This window comes from Dermacentor variabilis, chromosome 11, assembly GCF_050947875.1.
Source record: "Dermacentor variabilis isolate Ectoservices chromosome 11, ASM5094787v1, whole genome shotgun sequence".
Lineage (NCBI taxonomy): Eukaryota > Metazoa > Arthropoda > Arachnida > Ixodida > Ixodidae > Dermacentor > Dermacentor variabilis.
In genome coordinates this window covers 126,885,426-126,886,960 of record NC_134578.1, presented here as the reverse complement: position 1 = coordinate 126,886,960, position 1,535 = coordinate 126,885,426, and positions in this window count along the sequence as shown.

Below are 1,535 nucleotides of genomic sequence, written 5' to 3'. Positions count from 1 at the left end.
CGCCGCGAGCAAGATTGAAAGCTTACGTCGGCGGCACCATGCCGAAGTCGTGAAACTGCAGCGCGTCCATCGAATGCGCGAACGGCAATTTCTCGCGAATGGCCAGTGCCGTTTCCTGAACGATCGCCTTTCGGTCCCCCTACGGGGCGGCCCCCGGCCGATCGATTCGAGGAAAGCTAGCCCGGCCCCTTCGCCATTTCCGAGCACGAGTGCGACCAGCGCGGGCGGCGTGCTCGACGCCCCGGCTGACATCGTTTGGGACTGTGTCTCTTCGAGCGCTCGCGCCAACGTCGCGGGGCCGACGACGACGCCCGGCCGGTTCTCTCCCGGTTCCCGGTGTGTTATAGTGCAGCCCTCTGCACGGCGGCGCCGACTGAGTAGTGGCCGTGCAGCGGCTTGTACGCCAAAGTTGCGTGAAAGCGTCGAGCTCCCGCCGGCCCGGCTCACGTGGTTTCGGACTTCTGTCGCTTCGAGCGCTCGCGTAGCCGTGCCTGGGCACGATTCTCGACTCCGCAGCAGTGCGCGGAAACAACTACGAAGACGCGCAAGCCGAAAATCGCACTGCGGTACAACGTCAGCCGGGACCGTATGGCCCCTTATAGTAGCAGCATTAGTGGCCAGACCTCCATGGGGCCGTACTCGTGCGACGAGGCGGCGTACTGCGCCGAGCCGAGCGCCAATATTTCGCTTTGGCGCGGCTGATACGAGCTCTCGCGATCGCCGCGGTACCGCCGCTCACCGATTCAAGGCACGCTAGCGCGGTCCCCTTCGCCATTTCCGAGCACGAGTGCGACCAGCGCGGGCGGCGTGCTCGACGCCCCGGCTGACGTCGTTTCGGACTTTGTCTCTTGGAGCGCTCGAAGCCATGTCGGGGCCGACGCCGACGTCTGCGTGGTGTTTCCACGATTCCCGGCGCGACACAATGCAGCTGCGAGCAGGATGCCAGCGATTCCGTCGTGGCCGTTCGGCGGTGTACACGCAGAAGTTTCGTGAAGGGTATCGAGCTGCCGCCGCCCCGGCTGACGTCGTTTCGGACTTTGTCTCTTCGAGCGCTCGCAGCGATGTCGAGGCGATCGCCGACGTCTGCACGGTTCCCGGTGTGCTACAATGCAGCAGTGTGCCAAGCGACACCTCTTGGTTGCCGAGGCAAGCACGGCGATTTCCTGAAGCGAGCGCATTCCGGCCAGGCAGCAGCGGGCTTCGCGCTTTCGGGAGTGCTCTTGCTGTAAAATTTGAACGGGTGCAGCTGCACGAAGCGAGTGTATTTATTTTCTCTCTCTCTCTCTCTCTCTCTCTCTCTCTCTCTCTGCCTTTGAGGCGACTGTAATTTTAATTTAAATGCAATTGGAGGCGGGAGCAACCTGATGAGAGTAGGTTGACTTCGGCGCGCCTTGTAGTTTATAAATTGCTTTCAAGCTTTGACGACATACGCCTTCGCGCCATCTGCTTTCCCGGTCTCTTTGGCACTTGATTGTGTGTGCTGCATGCTCTGCATTCTAAGGAAACACGCCTGTTTGTCTCCCTCTCTCACGTTC